The 19,056-nt window shown below is 37.3% G+C and overlaps 1 long non-coding RNA gene across 1 annotated transcript; it reads left to right on the top strand.

Annotated features, from left to right (window-relative positions):
- The first annotated feature begins 5,478 nt into the window (after nucleotides 1-5,478).
- Nucleotides 5,479-17,202, top strand: LOC120742825. The gene is made up of 3 exons (XR_005697972.1): nucleotides 5,479-5,490; nucleotides 7,130-7,132; nucleotides 17,104-17,202. It is a non-coding gene; the product is annotated as an uncharacterized LOC120742825 (long non-coding RNA).
- The last annotated feature ends 1,854 nt before the right edge of the window (nucleotides 17,203-19,056 follow it).

Here is a 19,056-nt window from a genome sequence, read left to right as displayed (position 1 = left end):
GGGTTTCAGAAGTAGCTTTCATCTCTTCTACTGAGTCAGGTTTCTTTCATTAGGGCAGCATAAAGATGTCCCACTAGGTGTGCAGTGTTGACATCACTGGTGCAGGTTTGGTTTGAGCACTGACGAGAACACGGTAACCACAGGGGTCTTTGGGTCCTTAGGTGTCACTTCCCTTTTTTCCAAAGTTTGGTGTATTTGATTGCTTCAGTTTGTACTTTTAAACACACAACCAATTAAAAATATTGACACTGCTGATGTCAGTGTCATTACACACAACAACAAAAAACAAAAACAAGTGGGCCATCTACAGCCAACCACACCCCACGCTTCCAGGGGAAACATGAAAGTAAATAGTTGAGATTATGGATCTGTTGAGAATGATATGGTCAAGTCATCAAGTAGTTACTTCCTGTAATTACATGTGAAAAATAAATAAATAAAAATAAATATAACTGAAAATAATGTAAACATTTGTTTGATTTTAAAAGACTTTTATATGCCAAACACCAATTTACTGATAATGTCAATCCCACGTTTTTCTCGTGCAATATGATTAAAAGTATGAAGTAGTCATGTTCTGTGAGAAGAATGTGAAAACTTTACCCTGTAAAATAAAACCATTAGGTCTCAGTAGATTACATATAGCAAGATTGCAGACCATTATTCTGTTTTCTTATAGCTCCTCATTCAAGGTCATAATCTTGACATTGGCTGGTGATTGTGATAAACTGTTAACCAGTGAGAGTGTGGTTCCACTATCAGACCTGCACCTCTCTCGTGACATTTGCAAACAACCAAGGTGATAATCCTTTGTCCAAAAGTGTTGAGTCACACACCCAAAGCCAAGTTTTCCAAGCTTTCCAAGGCCTTTGAACACAGCCTGGTTCAAACTAGTCACACAAGATGAAGGTTTTCATTATTTACACCCTGCATAGCCAGCAGACATGAATTAAACAAAGTCAAGTTTAAATCAATACTGCAGACATCCATTTTCATGAATAGAAAAATAAGGAATAATATTAATTTCCTATATAATTTGTATCAAAAATAGCTTTGTGAATGAATGCCATTTGGCTTCCATTACGATCTTCTTAAGCAGCCTTTCAGTGCTGCCATTTCTCCATTCATTGAAACAGCACAGCTGATAAAGGTGCACAGTGGAGCAGCAGTAATGACAGAAAATGATTCATTTTTCATCAGTGTAAGTGCAGGCTCTTTTTTCAAAAAAGGGCTTGAGGAAAACATTTAGCAGTTGCTCGTGAAGTGTGAATTCAGTTCCAAGTAGACGGAATTGGTTATGCCAGGAATCTTCCTTGAACATTAATTTGTGTTCCTGCAAAATGTGTTCTAATTCTACCGAAAGGCATTAGTGTGTAATTACAGCATCTCGGGCAAACGGGAGACGTTTGGATTGTGAAGGGAAAATGGATTGTTTGGAAGAGAGATTCAGTGATTCAGGCAGACTTCACCTCGTGTCCAAAGAGGTAGGTGCTGGCGCTGTGTTACTCAACCTTGAATGGAGAGTGGTTTTCTGCTGTTGCATAAGCATGTGACACATTCAGAATTACCATATACTGAACTGCAGTCAATACCTTTTTTTCCCTTTAATTTTTAAACTACATAAATCAAAACCTTTAACTCATATAAAAATAGTGGTAACTCTGTACTTTGTAGATAAAGATAAAGATTAAACACAAAAGTAGTACAAAACAACTTGAAGTAGGAGCAGTTAGTTTGGAGTGTCGATATATACGAGAACATTGCCTAATTCACAGAGCTGGTTATACTGCAGAGCTGGTTATACTGCAGAGCTGGTTATACTACATGCTGAAGTTCATTTAACAGGTTCACAGTAAACACAAAGCTCTCTGGTTTCTTCCCTTCTGCCATTTAATGACAGGTTTCAAAGGCTTGCCGTTTTGATTGCATGTTACAACAATGGCATGGACCAAAACAAACAAGCTCACAAATGCTGGGTACGACAAAGGAGTAACCACATCAAGTTGTTAATGAAAAACACATCAAAGAGGAAATGTTATGGTTCATCTCCAATTTCACAGCTCACACGGAATTGAGGAGCTTTGTTAGGAACATACTGCTACGTATGCCACAACAAAGTAAAGTAGAAAAAACTAAAAATAGCCCCTTTTGTGAACAAATGCACAGTGTTTTGCTAGCTTGGAAAATCTTATTTAAGGGGAAATCATTCATCAGCAGGGAGATAAAAGTATACTCTTTGACATATTCAAAGACACAAAGCTCAGTGGCAGAGGAAGCCTTGGCATTTTACATATACCGCACTGTAAAAGTAATAGTTCTGTATTAAACGTGATTTTATGTTATGATTATGTTATATGTTATTACAAAAACATAAGAGAAAATATAACCTATGCCCCCCTTTGACTTTTGGACCACTTTCAGAAGACAGAGTTTACTTCTTCTAAAAAGAACTGTATGTGAAAACATGCTCATACAGCCATCTTAAAGATGTTTTGTAGACGTTTTACATTTGTCTGAATAGAGCATGATACGGCATGAGTACAGACAGTATGATTGACATCATCAGGTGGTTTTAGATTCCATATTCTGTAATACATAATAATGGTGGGCTGCTTACTAATAGGCTAATGCTAACAAAGTCTCATTTCATACTATCCCAAACTCAAACAAACACTGTGTTACAAACTGTCTGAATTCTTTCGTCTTTAATTTTTTTTTTTTTTGTCTGTCCCATTTGGATCTTTAGCCATCAGAATTGTTGTCTGAAGGCCAAGAAAGATGCCAAGCGGATTTGCTTTACCAATTGGATCATCATGGCCTTGCCATATTGGTCCATTTGATTGACCTTTATTATAATTATGTATTTATTTGATTTGATTTTCGGTTGTTACAGACGGAACAGACATGACTGGGGGATAGGACAGGGAGAAAGAATGAAAGAAGGAGAGGGAGAGAAAGAAAAATAGAGGGGAGAAGAGAGGGTGAGAAGGGGGGGAAGAAAAAAATAAAAACAAACAAAACACCTGGATCACCTGTATGGAGATAAGAAAAAACAGAAGAGAAAACAAATAAAAAAGAGCAACATAATAAATACAGCACCATCACAATAAACTAGCTAACAGTAGATAACAGTAGATACTAAATATTACATGTTATTGTGCAGTACGCTTTGAGGTAGCAGCCAAGAAAGGTGTAGTTTGTGTCTGTGAACACCTGTGTGGATCAGCACGCTTGTATTCAAAAGGTTTCTCCATGTAATGATCTGCTAGGGAGTGTGGGCAGCCATAGCCCCGTCCCCCACAGGGATTAAATGATCAGCGTTGTTGCTCTACCAGGTGAAACAATTAAGTTTAACATCCAGACTAGAAGTTAGAATGGTTAGAAGGTTAGAAGTTAGAAAGGAGTTAGATCACTAGCTTCCATCTAAAGATGATATCATACATAAATGACATAACATAAATGAAGACAGGAAAGTAAACAGCAGCAATTTGGGCATTTTAAATACTGGAATCTGTGGGAGCTTACTCACCTTTGTACTGCACTTTTGGCACTTCTGTGTTAGCTTTCTTTTTTCAGTCCTGGAGGTTGCTGCTTGGGCATTGTTATTTTTTACCGAGTGTAGAAACAGTAATACATGTTCCTGTAAGAGGAACTTTTTTGATATGTTAATATACAAGAAGAATTAGAAATGTTAGCATTTGTTACTTTGACTAGATATAATCACATGTAACTTTGCATCAACTGCAGCATGTATTTGGTCTGCAGGAAAGATTTTTGTCTAAACAATGCTTGCATTGTATAGTTAAGAGAAAATAAATGTTAACTGGTTAGGAATTTCATTTCTGTCTCTGCAGTCCAGCTGATAACATGTATAGATATGTAAAGAGAATGAGTAAAAGTTGAGGTCACCTTTGCTTAAAATGCATACTCTCCCTATTCCACCCCATTGGGTTCTGACAGATTGACACATGGGAGTATATGTGTGTCAAGCTGTGCCAAGGGGCTGAGGCGGAGGTGTTGATCAGTGAACTGAAGCTCTGTGACTCATCTCTGATGATGACTAGCTTCGCTGAACAGCTTACAGTCATTCTGTCCAAACATCAGGAGAGGGCTATCATCAGGGTTGAGTCCTCATCTAATCCCCCAAGCTGTGAGGTTAGTGGATATGTTTTTTTTTTTTTTTTGTTGCATACTTGACACAAACTCAGATGTATCTTGTGCTATATGAGTCCCATATGTTTGTCTATGTAAGGTATTGTATGAAAATTTTGCCCACTCCATTCACCACAATCAGTAAGACACCAGCCATCTTTGCACCACCAGGGTGCCTGTGAATCATCATGTGAGGGCATTTTGTTATGGACATGTGAAGTGCCAGAATAAAAAAATTAATAACAGAATAATTCATCCTATTTTGGATCTTTGATTCGGGTTTTAATTTCATAACGATCAACCTTTCCGTTACATTGTTTATATATTCATTTTTACATTAAACATGTATATTATTGATAAATAATTTTTTCTTCTTTCATTTTTTTTTCTGAAATTAAAGCATAGTACAGATAAGCAATTGGAGTTAACTGTAGAATCAATTTATAGACCAACATTTCTTCTAAATGTTTGACTCATCAAAGTCAACAACTGAACACACTCATTGCATTCTTTCTACAATAGAAATCAAATATTCTTCAGAAAGTTCTTCTCATATCTGTTGCAGAAATTCCCATAAATGTGTAGGTCGCTTTACTTTCACTCTTCTGTCCGGGTTTAAGTCTGGAGACTGTGCTGGCCACTCCATGTTTTCAAGCTTACCATCTTGTTCTTTTTTCTTGAGGTAGTTTTGGCATAGTTTGGACTTATGTTTGGGTCATTATTTTGCTGTAGGATGAACCCCTGACCAACCAGGTGCATACCAGAGGGTAGTGCATGGCGCTGCAGAATGCTGTGGTAGCCGTTTTGGTTCAGGGTACCTCTCACTCTGTACCAGTCACCGATCCTGGATCCAGCAAAACAGCCTCAGACCATCACACTTCCTCCTCCATGACTGACAGTTGAGGCCATACATTGTGGAACCATCCTTTCGCCTACAAAGATCCTGTATGATGAACTGAATATTTCAAATTTAGATTCATCAGTCCATAATACCTTCTTCCAGTTTTCAGTGGTCCAGTGGCAGTGTTTCATGGCCTCTTTGTCTTATTCTGACGTCTGGCTTTCTTGCTGCAACTCATCCTGTCATACGTCTCTTCCATTGTTAATTGCCTTTTCCTTCAGAACTTGTCTCACAGAAAACAGAATTGAGAAAACACAAATAGGAAATAGATGAAAGCTTGCAGATTATGCGCAAAGATTAGACACCTCCTATCATGCTGTATACATGCATGGAAATCTGTAATCAATTCAACCAACCACTGAGTTTCCCCTTGAAATTCAAAACATGACTTAAATGAGATGAAATGATGTAAAAGACTTATTTGATGTTAAATCTTTGTGCTAACCTCTTAATCATAGGTGTCTAAAAGATCAAAATTGACTCCAGTAAAAGTGTATGACATGAAAGTGAGTTGATCATATTGTGACCAATTCTGGACAAAATAAATTAAAATCAGGTTTAAAGTGGAAATGAAACACTAAATGTATAAAGGCAAATTTAAACCATGGAGCCTTGCTCTCAAAAATACTGTCTGTGAAGGTGGATTTAAAAAATAAGTGCTTAAAGTCAAAGTTTTAAAAACATGTTTAGAGCCATCTTCTGTCAGTACAGAATGTTAGGTCAGCAGGTGGGTTGGTTGGTTGCGGCGAATAGAATGACATTAGTTTATGTTAGCTAACTAGTAGTAGAACTCAGGGGAAAATAAATACACTAAAACTAAAAGTCAGTCTGTGTGTCACGTTTGTGCTGCCACTGGCTGTAACATTGAGTTTTATGTTTAAGTTACATTTCATGTTATGCTAGAGCTGAAGTCTACTCTATGATATGTTGTATTTGGTTGTGTGTGTGAGTGAGAGAAAGAGCGAGTGAAAGGAATGGTTGATGAGAACAGTAAATCACACAAGCTCTCAATGGTCTGATGCATAAATGAAGAAAAAAAAAACAAGCACTGGGAGCTTGCACAATAGTAATGTTGATTAATGGTGGTTAACAAAAATAATGACCTTCTTCCAGTAACACAATATATCACAGCCACATCAAGATGTATTTTTAGCTAACTACAGATAATAGAAAACTAGCTTGCTAACTGATAGGCAGTTTCGATAGTTAGCTTTACAGGTTTTTCTTTGATGTTAACATTATTAATATAACTTTCCAACTGGTAGCTAGTTTGTCCACCGCTAGCACTTGCTCCACTTTTGTATACAGTTGTGGTGAGGTAAACAGCACTCCACAGTAATATAGCCTGGCGCTAATCATCATCATCTCTCATGACATCTTGTTGAGCCAGGCAGCCAACCGTCCACGGTCCGTCCACTCTCTTGCTGTTCTCGTCTCTCTTACTGTGGGTTCCTGCCACTAACATCATGGCCACGGGTGCTAAAGAATGGCCTGCAGCAAACATGTCAGCAACTTCTGCACATTTGGAAAAAAAAACCTGCCTGAAGGCCCTGTCTTTTTTTGGCCCACCATTTCCCTACACTTTCCCTGCATTTTGTCTTATCCAATTTGACACTCTGACATTGTTTTTGCTGTTTAATAAAGTCACTTTCCCCACAGAGGGAGGGGCTTAAAGATGTGCCTGGGAAATTTAAAAAAAAAAACAAAAAAAAAAAACCAGTAGTGTGCCCTCAACATGGACTTTATATGGTGGATGGATGTTAAATGTGGGTAATACCTCTAGTTGCAGAAAGACTTCAGGTTTATAGAATTTCTTTTCTTTTTTTTTTTTTTGGTTTTTCGCTCAGCTGCCTGATTCAAGTCACAGGAAATTAATTTTATAAATCATGATCTTCATTACAGTAAAAAAAAAAAAAAAAATAGGGGATGCTTTGCCATTTGTTTGACAAGTTTCTCGGTTAGAGAAACTGAGGGATACTTGTCATGTCTAGTTTAAAAATAATAAAAGACAATTACAGCAGAAACTGTCACCACAAGGCTTCATAATGTGGAATAATATAGGGCTCAGAGAACCAGTGGGTGACATCAGTGGATGGCTACATCATTTAAATAGAGTTTTTACATTTTTTTTTTTTTTTTTCTAAAATCAGAACTTTGGATAATTCATATCAAGATCATTCTGAAGGCTGACAAGGCAGTTTTATGTCAAAACCACCACGGGCTTTTTTCACTTGAAAGTAAACATTTTTTTTGTTAGTGTCAACTCACAGTTATTTTTTTAAAATCTGCTTTAACAAATTTATAGGGGCAAAAGTAATGAAACACAAATACCATAAAGTGATGCTATTCCAGAAGTGCCTTAATCCTGCATTTCTTCTAATGGCCAGCAAGGGGCAACTCTTCTGGTTTTTAAAAGTCATCAATGTGTATGCAACTCTGGGAAAACAGCCCCCAGCTCCTTGGATCAATGACCTTAGTAAACACTTTGAGGATGACTCTGGGCTCTCTAGTTTAAAATCTTGCTGAGTAAAAAGTGATTGCGATTATTGAAGTCATAAAGGAGGATATAGTGTGCTCACTGGATAAAGAATAATTGTTAGCGGTGACCTGAGTATCACAGTTAGACCTACCCATTAGGCATCATGTCCAATATCAAAATACCAAAACAGCGACGGAAAAAGCTCATAGGGAGGGTGCAGTCCTTCAAGTATCTTGGTGTCCACATCTCCTCAGACCTGACATGGGCTGCCCACATTCAGGCCCAGACCAAAAAGGCTAGGCAGTGCCTGTATCACCTACGACAACTGAGGAAGTTCAGGGTCTCTCCAAAGATCCTCAGGATTTTCTACACAGGCGCTGTGGAGAGCATCCTCACACAGAACATGACATCGTGGTTTGGGAACAGCTGTGTGAAGGACCAAAAAGCTCTCCAGAGAGTGATCCGTACAGCAGAACGCTGCTGCAGGATTGCTCTCCCCCCGCTTCAGGACACCTACACCAGGAGATGCCGGACTAGAGCAGCGCAGATACTGAAGGACCCGTCCCATCCTGGCAACAAACTGTTCCAACTTCTGCAATCTGGTAGAAGGTTCCGCATCTTCCGGGCAAGGACAGAGAGACTCAAGAGGAGCTTCTATCCCCAAGCCATCCGTGCCCTAAACACACACACCCGCCCTCTCACATCATCTATAGGTATAGCATAACTTAATTTAATTTAAAAAAATATAGCGTGTAACACTGGCATTCTCTTCTATTCATTCCTATACAGAAGTAAGTCTTTAAAATATTAAAGTTCTAAGTCTTTGATCATTTTGACATAATTAATGTATTGAATCAAAAGAGAAAACAAACAAACCCATTGTTCACTATGGAACAACTTAGCGACCCCTAAGAACACCAGGTTTTTTTATTTAAAAATGCTGCCACTAAGGTTTTATCATTCATTATCAAGAAAGTTCACGTTAAGCTCCATGTATTTCCATCCCACTGCACCATAATGACATGAAAGCTAGCTGATGATGAAGGTGTGATTTTTTTTTTTTTTTTTATGGGACAGTTATTCTATAGCCTCATGCTGTGCCAAGTACAAATTAATTCCTTGCAACTCTATTAGTCAGTGTGAGACTAAGCCTCCTGCCAAGTGCCTGCATAGTTAAGTTCAGTTTTGAGTTTCATTTGACAGACTTGGGTATTGTGGCTCTCTGGAGTGAAGATTTTGTAGGCCCTTCATTTTAAAGTGGATTAGAACTCATGGAAGTCAAGCCCATGTATGTATGACATTTTTAGTATACTGTGTTTTTAGTGATTAATGTCTTTTGTTACATTACCCTGTGTGTCTAACACTGAATACATAATCATTTGTATAGAGCTACTGTGGGAATACTGCGTAAACTGCTTCTGTATCGCAGTGCAATGGAAGTGTTATTGTGACAGGGCTTGGTTTGTTGTGTCAGCAAGAAACCAGCAGCAACTTCAAGGCAATTGTTGGGCAATTTAACAACTTTGAGATGCTAAAAGGCAACCTGAGTTCAAAAACACTTGAGATCCATTCAGTCATGTCTCTGTGTCTGTCTGGGCCTCTGTGTGTGTGTTCCCACTACTTCCTGTTTTAATTTGGTAGTCTCCTGTGTGTGTACGCTGTGTTTTGCTTTGTCTCGTTGTGTGTGATTTGCCCCAGCTGTGTTTCCCACGTGTTTCCTGTTCCCTCATCATTCCCTGTCTAGTTAAGCCTTTTGTTTTCTTCTGTCCAGCGTTGCGATCTCCCTCATGGCTGTTTCTCTGTGACAGTGGTGGAGCGGGGGGTCTTAAGCCCGGGTTGCTTTTTCAGAAGCCCAGGGTCTTTTGGAGTGTGATTTTTTTTTCATAGTTAGATGCCTGGCTGACAACTGTATAAAACAAAAACTACACACAATATTTGAAGCACATAGTGCACACTGTGGGAATTTACGACGTAAATCCCCCCTAATAATGGTATGATCCGAGCTCAGACTCTAAGCAACTGAGGGGGGGTAGAATTGAAGTTTGAGCAGGTACCAAAGCAAATCATTCGTACTGTACAAATAATATAAATATGACGGTTTATCACAAAAGATTGATATCAAACTGATCACTTGACCCATATTACGTTACTTGCTCTTTAAGTGAATCAACAAATGGCAAAATGAAAAGCCGAACAACAACAATGCTGTTTTTTTTTCCAGTCCTAGCTTACATGTGTGTTTATTTCATATTTTCAGTTGTTTCCCAACACGGCTAAATAAATCTGTTTCAGTAATGTACTGATATACAAGAATGGACATAAGGAGCTTCTTTCAAAGAAAAAACTCTGGTAGATGTTATTTTATATATTATGCTTGTATGTTGTTCAGTATATTTCTATGCAAAACAAGAGGAATTTCAATACACAGCAGGATATTCACAGTTCAAACCAGATATTTGCATACACTTTATGGAAAACAAAAGAACATTTTTTTACTGTACAACATCAATTTAGAGTAAACTTGTTTTGTTTTGGATAAATAAATATTGAAATATCTTTTGAATTAGTTAAATGTCAGAATAACGAGAAACAGAGCTGTCTATTTTATCACTTTCATCAAATTTAGGAGTACATGTACACTAAGTTTATTGTTAATTAATAAGAAAATTCCAGACGATTCCATTCTGAGCTGAAGAAGCTTCTGATAGGTTCGTAGAGTCCATGTGAGTAAATTGGTGGCACAGCTGTGGATGCATATAAGGCAAAACACAGAGCCTGTTTCTTTGACATGGGAACATCAAGAGATGTCAACCAAAACCCCAGGAACAGAACTGTGGAGCTCCATAAGTGTGGCTCAATTTTGAATACAATTTGGTGCCATTTACAATTAAGAAATACAGATAGTTTCTCTCTTTACTCTTAAATTTAACAAATATGTTTTTTGCATTTATCAATCTAAAAAAAATAAACATTTAGTCTGATTTGATGTTACAATTAAAAAAGTGTTTGTGTTTTGATCTGAAGAGTGTGTAAATATCTGGTTTCAACTGTATATTTGATGATTGTCAGCACAGAGAGGGAGAGAGAGGAACAGAGGGAGAGAGAGGAGAATGAGGACAGAACAGAGATGAACAAGAGCAGGTGAGACACACATGTTAGTCAAATGGTTGTTTACCAAAAGTATCACCGTATCATAGGTACTCATGTATCTCGTACCTAGTGTTTCTTTTTAGGTTTGTTATTTTTCAAATTCTATATTTATTAAGTTATGCAGGCTTGTTTGCACAACAAGGCTAAATAATTATATAAACTTTTCTCAATCTAAATAGTGGACTTTGGTAGAATTAAAAAATAAATGTAGTGCAGGTCTATGATGATTTTTAGTGCTACTATCATCTAGTTCTGATTCTGGTTCTGTCTTGGTTAAGTCCTAAGTTAGGGGTGTCAAACTCAAATACACAGTGGGCCAAAATTCAAAACTGGAACAAGGTCGCGGGCTAACATTAATATTTATTGAAAAAAAAATCTTCCTCCAGATATAAGAATGAATCTCTTCTTATGGACTCAAACATGTTTTGCTGAAAAACTGAATATGGAACAAGCAAAGCTTAATACTAAACAATATATATATTAGCTGTATAATACCAGTAGGCTAGCTCTAATAATAATTTGGTATGGCTTCGCGGCCAAATGTAATTAGGCTGCGGGCCTAATTTGGCCCGCGGGCCAGAGGTTGGCACCTATGTCCTAAGTAGTCCTGATTTTGAACTGTTGTAGTCCTGTTATAATTCCGGATCAGTTCTGGGTCTGGTTGAATTGGGGTTTAGTCCTCATGTCTTGATACAGACCTGATTTTGTTCTGCCTTGCTGCTTAATTAAACAACTAGTTTAAGGTGCCCTGCATATGTGATATATATCTTTCCCTATATGAAGTCATTCTTTCTTGAACAAAACTCAAAACAGAGCCTATTACTCTGGCACACAGCTCAGTGGACATTTAGATGAGAAAATATATATTTGACACATAATAAAATAAAAATAAATAAAATAAATATTCCCTTTAGAAATCTTTTTTTTTTTTTTTTGCTTTTTTTTGCTCTATAAAATAGTCGTTTAGAGAAACAAATTAAGTTTAAGTGAAAATGTACATTTTTTGCACTCTCTGGTCAACTGACTCAGTGACTCAAATGACTCAAAAAACCGATTCACTTTGGTGAGTGACTCATTCAAACTCGATTCAGTAAAAAGAATCAAATTTACCATCACTACAACTGATGCGAAACCCCTTCCACAGGCAAATGACATAAGAAAGATTCCAGCATCAGTCAGTTTCACTCCAGTTAGGGAGTTTGGAACTGCATTTTAATACATTTTCCCCTTTACAGTGGCCAAATGGGAACAACCTCTCAGTCTCCTCGGCAACCCAGTGAAGGATCGTTTAAAACTAGACTGGAACAAACCCATTATTTGATTAATGTCATAACAGAATGTGTTAACAAAACTGAACTATCACTGTTAGAGTCACACTACAGTAACCTTGAAAACCAACAAACATTAGCTACCTAGCGAACTTTAATTAATATGTTCTAATTTTTTCCCTGACAGTGAAGACTTTCTTTTCTTCTCCCACCCAGAGTGGAGGATTATTGATCCATTAAGCGTGAAAAACTATGCAACTGACTTCACTTTGTGCATGTTACACATGGCTATTTTTGTAAGGGAAAGATCTAGCAGGTACTTTGCTGGTTACATGGTTGAAGTACTGTATCAGGGGCAGGAAATGGATTGCAAGTTCCTGAAACAAACAGTCTAGTCTGTTCACATATCTTTTTAAATGTGAACTAAATATTTATGGGTTTAAACCGTTGGGGAATTGATAGGTCATCTGCTCATAAATCTTCAGAAGTAGAAACTTCTGAAGGTCTGTCTCTGGACACCTGGTCCACCACTAAAAGATCCTCATCCTCGCTGGCTATCTGCCTGGTTCCTCATGATTGTCATCTTCACCACTGGCTCTCTGCCCAGCGGGCTGTGGTCATCAACAGGGAACCATGTATAGTTTTTAGCCTCCAGAGGTGTCCCGCCTCCCCAACTTGGCTCTGGGCCATCCACCATTGAGCATTTAATAGTTCTTTCATCTGCAAGTCCATTAGGATCTGCTTGGCTCAAGGTGATATCAAATTTGTCATCAGATGGGGAGCACAAGCTTATTAGCTGACATCCTTGTGTTTTACAAAGAAATAGCTATATACATACACCCTTTAGACGGACTTTAAGGAAGTACAAAAGGAAGGATTACTTAGCCCTTGTGCCTCCAGCTCTCTGTGTCCTTGTCTGCAACAGATTATAGTAGCCACATAGGTTGGCTTAGTTAGAAAGCCGTTCAACCACACTGGCCTAAGATCCTTAGTTTTTAGTCTCTCTTTCCAAGATTTCGGACTCCTTCTGAAGCTTTGTTGCCATTTTCTAGGTTGTCCTTTACAAAATATATTTGTGATACTTTACAAACAGACATAATCCTGGAGAACAAATATATTTCTCTGGAAACACAATTTACACTTTGGCTGAAACATAATTTTCAGGAGATATGACTGAGCGTTACTGTTATATTATGACCAGTGGCATTTTAAATTATAAATATATTACAGAGGCTTATGTGCACAAGCCATCAAAATATCTTTAGTGTTACATATATAACCCTGTTTTGATGCAGAATTCAGTTGAAATCAGGCAAGAATGGGACTTTCTTTTATAATGCGTTCTTGAGAATTGATTGTGTATCGCATACATTTGATTTGGGTTCCAGTTCTTACTTCTGCAAGACAACAGTCATCCGCTGGCCTGGATTTAGAAAAGCATAGCAAAAACAATCTGCACCTCCTGCTTCATATGCAATTTGTGTTTGTGTATTCAGAGGCTGCAGTGAGAGGCAGGACCTTGGCTCTTCCAGGGCACCCTGCAGGCTTGGCTGCTGGCATCAGCGAGGGAGTGCGTCCACCGCTGGGATGACGTGAACGCCAAACCGGAGTACATCACAGCTCGACTGGAGGTATGCGAGTCAGACCTTCTCAGGAGGGTTTCACTTTTCTCTCTTCTTTATAATCGACTCTTTTTCTCTCTCTCTCTTAGCTCCTTGTCTCAGAGTGGGAGGGATTTGAAGCACAAAGGGAGGAGCTTGTCGTTTGGTTGGCTGATATGGATGTCCACCTGAGTGAGGTTGACCAGCTGACAGGAAACACGTGAAAAACTGAAACAACTGCAGGTGTGAGGTTGTTTTTATATAACATATATGTGATAATATATAAACGTCAGAGACATTGTCCTAAACTGGACTAATAAAGAACCATGACTACAACATGAAACTTACCTTACATAACATGAAGCTGAAGTTCATTGATCATTTTAATAAAAAAAATTGTTGTTGAAATATTTTTACTGAACATGCAAACATCTGCTGATGAAAATGTGTTGATTTATTGGTCTGTTATGAAGCTATTGCTATTTCTAATGTGTTTTTATCACTTTCTGATGTTTTATTAATTAGACAATACATGCATTAATTGTGTTATCGTAGTATAGTTTTTATATATATCTATTTATAGTCTAGTAAAAATGTTCAATTATTACTGTTTAAATGACTAATATGTGACATGTATTAGTTGTGATGTTGTGCTGAGGGTTAAAATGCCTTTTTATCTTTTGGTATACTACGAAATGGCAATAAACCATTAAAATATCTCTATGTGCTTGTATTTATTTTACCCTACTCAAATTCAATTTATGATACATTTTATTTTGAAAGATTTAAAATGGTGCTTTAAAGAACCACTCAAAAAAGGTTCTTTAAAATGTTTTTTTATAGAACCATTTGAATGACCTTTTAAAAAATGGTTTTTCAAAGAACCATTTTTAAAAAGTTTTTTTCTTTGAAAAAGGTGCCCCAAAGAACCATTTCTTGATGGTTCTTTGGGGCACCTTTAAAGGTTCTTCAAAGAACCATTGCTTGAAAGGTTCTTTGTGGCACCAAAAAAGGTTCTTCTATGGCATCAGTCTAAAGAACCACTTTTGGTTCCAGTTGGCACCTTTATTTTTCTGAGTGCAAGTTGATTATTTCTATTTTTTGGGCATGTCTTGTTGGATATAATGATTTTTCATGAAATGAATCTGTCAAGGGCAACGGGTTATTATTCACAGACTTGGTGCAGAAATCAGGTGTCTCTTCAGTATGTGTACAGCATAGAGAAAAGCTTTGTAACCAGAGAGTGTAACTCCACTGACATGACCTAAAGTGATAGTTGCAGGGATTTCCTCTCACCTTCCTCATACTTCTAAGAGGTAGATTGACTGTTCTGACAGGTGGTGGTTTCTTTTTTTTTCATTTGAGGATTTTGTCTCATGGAGAGCTGGAAAGTGACAATCTTGTTGAGTAGTTGCACTAACGTTTGTGGTGAAGTTGTCAGTCTTCCTCTCAAGAATAAAGACCACGTGTGGCCACTTGAGCTGAACAAAATAGACTGCAGAGGCCAGTGACAAGGGGCTGAGGCTTTGTACTCTCTGAGAATCTACATGTTGACTTGATTTCTTTCAGATCCAAGCTGCTGCAGCGTGAAAGGGACAATGTCACCCATGTGGACCAAGTATGGCACTCAATTTCCCTGAAAGGATATCAAGAAAGATTTATCGAAGAACATCCATTAAAACGACATCCCACATAGCGAGGACAATGGGACAGTTTAGTAATTTATCTCCATGTGAGTTCTGCAGACAGTGAACCATGCACAACAGTTGCCTGAGAGAGCCGCATTTAGAGTCAAACAGTAGGTCATAGGTGTTAGCGGTGCAGTTTTTTTAGACAAAGCTCTCACGCAGTGAATTTGAATGGAGGGTGGAAGTTCCCTGGGTCACGTATTGTACATGATTCACTGCATGTGGTGAGCACGCTGCATACAGCTAGTGTTCTGCTAAAATAACCGCTTGTGCTGCTATAATCACAGCGAGGGATCACACATATCCCATTATGCAAACAAAGGCATTACCTAAACTAATTTGCACACTTATTAGCAAATTGCATCTGTTGTATGAAAACACTGTAACTCCAGTTATACTGACTTTCATGTTTGATAATTTTTCAGAGGTATAGGTTTTATAGATTTTATATGCATTACAACTTAAAACTAATCTATTCAGATGGGCAATGTTTGATCTGTTCATTGTGACTGTTTTTCAACACCTCTATAAAGACTTCGTGACTCTTGTCTCAAAAATTGCTATATGAACAAATTTTACTTTATTAGTCACTTGTATTCCAAAACATATCAGAATATCCGAGCCAGTCCAAAACGAGTATATAACGACATATACTTAAATAAACTCCAATTCCAAAAAAGGTGGGATTCTCTAAATATATTAATACTAAGAACACAATGATTTGCAAATCTCAAACATATTTCATTTATGAGACATATGAACTCATTGAGACATTGAACTATTAGTTACTATTACTTTGATAGTGGTGTATCAAATGACGTCTCAAAAAAAATGGAATTCGTTTTGAAAAACATGGGCGCCATCTCCTCTGGACCACAGAGGAAAGGGAATATCCAACTTATTATCAGCTCTCAGTTCAAAAGCCTGCATCTCTGATGGTATAGGGGTGCATAAGTGCCTATCACATAAATCACGATCATATAAACAATATACAGAAAGTCAATTAGAAAGAGGAAAACAAATAAAGAAATGTTTCACAAAATAAAGCAAAATATACTAATCTATACTTAGTTTAGATATTGAAAGGAGTGGGAATGTCATGATCTGTAGGTGCAGATCATGTCTTAGAGAGGACCCAAATTCAGAGTGGGGCATGTAGCAAGGTTACATGACAATACAAAAATGAAAGGCAAAAGGAGACTAAACTTTTACTAACATGAAACTACACTGGACAAAACCAGCACTAAGAACATGGACTATAGGTGTCCACGGAGGAAGAAGAACTGATGTTCTGGCACAAGGGAGACTGGGACCATACATGCACATCAGGATGATCAGGAAAGAGCACAGGAGGGACAAATCAGATGCAAGCTTGACACAAAGTAACAAACATGGAAACACACGACAGACTGGGGAGACAAAGGTTGAAAAACAGAATAACATGGGAACAGGTAAGGGAGACAGAACACAGAGATACAGGAGAAGAGGGAGCGAGAGAGAGAGAGGGCCAGAAACATGGAGAGTATTAAATATTGCTTCCACAGTGTCACTACACACACAGAAACCCAATTTTTCACACAAAGTTGCAAAAACTGCTCAAATTGTAACCTTGTTCTCTCACTCAATGAACCAACAACAAAACAAAAGAAAAGAAAACATGCTTTGAATATTTCCTTAGTTAATTGTTATTTGCTGTGAACAAAATTTGTGCTGTTCGGAATTTTACTAGATCTGCAAATTTCAATACTTTAAGCCACAGAAATAGTGGGTTTGTAGTATCCCTATAAAATAAATTGTGAATAATGTGAACTATTTTTTTTGAAGAATGAAAAGTGAATATATTGCAGTTATTGCCCCAGACTAGCTTAACCCTTTCACGCATAGCGGTCACTACAGTGAACAGCTATTCAAAGGCTGTTTTCTTGTATTTGTGTCAGTGTTGATGATATACTTGCACATGAACCATAATTCATGCATGAAAGGGTTAAAAAGGGTGAAACCAGCAAACAATCTAATGCCTCATTTTGTTATGTATTGCAATGCTTCTTGATAATTTAGGATGAAATGTCTTTTCCAACTATGTGTCTCATCTATTATTCCCCAGGAAAAATGTTTTCATCGACTCCTTCAGTTTCAACCCCATTTTGAATCTTTACAGGTGCATTTAATGTGTTATTTAAAAAACAACATTAAAAAAAACAACAGTCATCTCATTCAATAAATGCATCAAATCATTATCCGAGCAGTTTCATGCAGCAGTATCGTATCAATATTACTACAACTCCATCCCAATGACTTTTTAATCTCACCTTTCTGTCTCAATGAATACAGCTTTACTTCTCCTGGATCAGTGATCTTTTTTCCCCACTAAATCTGGTCCAACAGTTACGAGAAACCATCCATATTATAATCCTCGTGTTTGTTACGATGAAATACTCGGATTAGTTGTTTTGGTATAGACCCACTTCTTATAACACTGACAAGTATGTCCTCCATCCTTTTAATAATATTTATATTATTGTTGAATGGTTTCTTATAATATTTCTTTTCCATAGATGTCATTATATAAATGAAATCATTTTTATATCTTATTTCAGCATCTTCAGGTTTTTGCCTATGAAATCTGTGTATAGTGCATTTTTCTTTTTACATATATTTTGAAGACCAGTCCATGTATTTATGTTTTCTGCTATATTGGTGTATTGGGCAATTTATATTACACAATAATGTAAATATTTTAAGCAATTCTTCATATGCATCTCTGGCATCTTGTTTCTGATATCATATTTCCCCACAGTTCTGTGTCATTTGTTGACTCCTCTAATCTTACTCATCGCTATCCATTTTTTTTCTGCCCACTTTATTGATTTTTATAGTTCCTATCATATACTGTAAAAAGTGGAATATATCAATAATGAAGTCAACATACTGTATTATTTTCTGTTTTCTCAATTTCTTCCCCAATCAGATGGCACTGTTGGTCTATTCTTAGATCACAGTAACAGATGTGAGTGTTACAAAGCCACAAAGTTGTGCCTAAGGTTAGTTATACACACTCTTCAAGTCTGTGACTAACTTTTAACCGTAAGAACCCCGTGCATTCTGCTGGATGCTTTTTTTGAGCGAAGCGTCCTTGAGAGGACAGAGTCATTTTACTAATTATCATGAAAATGCATTAGACATGAAAAAATACAATATTTTGTTTGTATAATAAGACAAAGACAATTGTCATATTAATATTAAAATAATCTATTATTTCGGATTGTGTATTTTGCGTGTTTTATGTTACTCTTGTTTTTACATTTTAAAAGCGGCCTTGAGGGTTCAAATGCACTGCAACTTAAGAAAAGACCAACAAAAGGACGCAAAACACAACAGAAGCCTATTTAGTCCTTTACAAATTGTATATCTGCATTAGCTGATGCACTGTAAAAACACTCCTGTTGTGTTTTGTGCGCTTTTGCAGGTGTTTTTTTGTTTGCTGGTGTTTTCTTAAGTTGCAGTGCATTTGAACTCTCTGGGCCATCGTATCAAGCAAGTTTTATTGTATTTAAAATGTGCTACTAAAAAAGTAGCTTTGCCTCCATGTAATAAGGAAAAATCTCTCTGCCAGTAAACTGAATGTAATGTAATGATAAAGTCAATAGGCTGTTTCAGCATCTAATCAGATAATCTACTTAGGGTATCCAGTTTATTGCAAGTCCAGCAGCGCAGAGCTACACACAGACACTTACAAAATTAGGTAGTAGAATTATAGTAGGTGGATACTTCCAAGTACTGACTCTACCCCCCTCGAACTTACCTAATTTTCCTGGCA

Source organism: Simochromis diagramma, unplaced genomic scaffold (assembly GCF_900408965.1).
Source record: "Simochromis diagramma unplaced genomic scaffold, fSimDia1.1 OVJJ01000553.1, whole genome shotgun sequence".
Taxonomy (NCBI): domain Eukaryota; kingdom Metazoa; phylum Chordata; class Actinopteri; order Cichliformes; family Cichlidae; genus Simochromis; species Simochromis diagramma.
Note: the sequence above shows the minus strand (reverse complement) of the source record. Positions and strands in the feature narration are given on the sequence as shown.